Source organism: Bison bison, unplaced genomic scaffold, assembly GCF_000754665.1.
Source record: "Bison bison bison isolate TAMUID 2011002044 unplaced genomic scaffold, Bison_UMD1.0 scf7180017864332, whole genome shotgun sequence".
NCBI lineage: Eukaryota > Metazoa > Chordata > Mammalia > Artiodactyla > Bovidae > Bison > Bison bison.
This window is the reverse complement of record NW_011494904.1, coordinates 1,060,882-1,063,184: the sequence shown is the minus strand read 5'-3', so window position 1 is coordinate 1,063,184 and position 2,303 is coordinate 1,060,882.

Here is a 2,303-nt window from a genome sequence, read left to right as displayed (position 1 = left end):
CTCATCCTCTGTCGTCCCCTTCTCCTTCTGCCCCCAATCCCTCCCAGCATCAGAGTCTTTTCCAATGAGTCAGCTCTTTGCATGAGGTGGCCAAAGTACTGGAGTTTCAGCTTTAGCATCATTCCTTCCAAAGAAATCCCAGGGCTGATCTCCTTCAGAATGGACTGGTTGGATCTCCTTGCAGTCCAAGGGACTCTCAAGAGTCTTCTCCAACACCACAGTTCAAAAGCATCAATTCTTCGGCACTCAGCCTTCTTCACAGTCCAACTCTCACATCCATACATGACCACAGGTAGTTATGCATTTGAAATATAATTTCCAAGACATGTATTTTGTTTCACTGTAATAATGCCATGCAACAGTAATATATTTTGAACAACTGAGGGAAATGGGAGTTATTTCAAAACAATTTTTCTTGTCTTATATATTTATCAAACAATATAGTGCCCTGTATGTTCCAGGCAGTAATCTTAACACTTGTCAACATTAACATATTATTAATTAAATGGATGATACCTGATGGGGTGTGGCAGGATTTATTTTGGCTTGAGTAATTCAGATTATTGAAAAATTATGTGTATATTGAGAAGTTCAAATGTTAATGTGGAGCAATCCGACATGAAATTAACATGCAGTATGCGTAGTCTGTGGTTCTCAAAGGAGTCCATGAAGAGGTTTTCTGGGGACTGCATTTAATAGCCTGACTATAAAGGTCTGCCTGTTCATCTTTTATATGTTTTTATCAGACTCCCAAAGGCATCTGCAGCTCATGATGGCAGTAGTGGTTCCCATTACTTAGCTTCCATCATCATCTCTTCCTTTTAAATGTGGTCTCATACAAACAGATTTAAGAGGAAAATTAAAATATTTACAGTGTTTTGTTGTTGTTCAGTCACTAAGTCATGTTTGACTCTTTTTTACCCCGTGGACTGCAGCAAGGTGTTTGAAGAATGCAAACTGGTAATATTGCTGTGGGAGGATTTTAGTTAAGTTTCCTCTCTTGGAATGATCAATACCTGGAATAGCAATAAAAAGAAAAATAGTGTTTAATTCTTCAAAAACTGTCCTCAGTTCAATGAGGATAAGGAAGCAACTTCCAAATCAATCCAATTCAATTCCAATCCAGCAACTTCTAAAGAAGCAAGTTCCAAGCAACTTCCAAACAATAACTGAAGCTAACTAAGCAGGGTCTGGGATATTATCCACTATTCAAACACATTAATAATTCCCAGTAAAATGTGTTAAGATTTATTTAGAGCAAGTGGAGTAAATGAAGTTTATACAGAGTCTCATGGCATTTCAGGTCAAATTTTGCTAAAAAATAAAAAAAAAGTAAAAGAAACAACTTCCAAATGCAAAACATTAAACAAAGCTCTAAGATGCTTCATGCCTAGCTTGAGATAAGAGAATCTGCTGGGATATGACACAAGTCTTCTCCAGTCTAGAGAGAACAGGTTTCCTCAAAAGTGTCACAGTTCTGAACAGCAGTGGTAAACACAGCATTCCTGTCATCATGGAGTTTACACAACTGTGGGGGAAGACAGAAAATAAAGTGCTGAACAAGGGAGTTTCTGATAGTGATAAATGCTCTAAAGAAAATTAAACACAGTGATATGTTGAATATTTGGAGGGTCAGTGGTCAGAGAAGCCTCTCTGAGAGGGTGGCATTTGAACTGTGTGTGACCTGACTGCTGAGAAGATGCCAGCCTGGCAAATGTTTGGAGAAAGAGTGTGGCAGGAAGAGGAAGAGATAAGTAATAATAGAAGGAACCCAAGGCAGGGATGATCAGAGCAGGGACAAGGAATAATAAGAGGGTCATCGTGGCTGTTTGAGCCAGTGGGTGGGATGGTAGGAAAATGTAAATGTTATAAACCACAATGAAATAGTCAAAAAAAAAAAAAATCAGGAGGTGGAAAGAATTGGAAGTGGACTGATTTCTTCATCTTGGCATTGGTCTGTGTACTTCTAAAACACAATGGAGTATTACTCAGCCATTAAAAAGAATACATTTGAATCAGTTCTAACGAGGTGGATGAAACTGGAGCCTATTATACAGAGTGAAGTAAGCCAGAAGGAAAAACACCAATACAGTATACTAACGCATATATATGGAATTTAGAAAGATGGTAACAATAACCCTGTGTACGAGACAGCAAAAGAGACACTGATGTATAGAACAGTCTTATGGACTCTGTGGGAGAGGGAGAGGATGGGAAGATTTGGGAGAAAGGCATTGAAACATGTAAAATATCATGTATGAAACGAGATGCCAGTCCAGGTTCGATGCACGATACTGGATGCT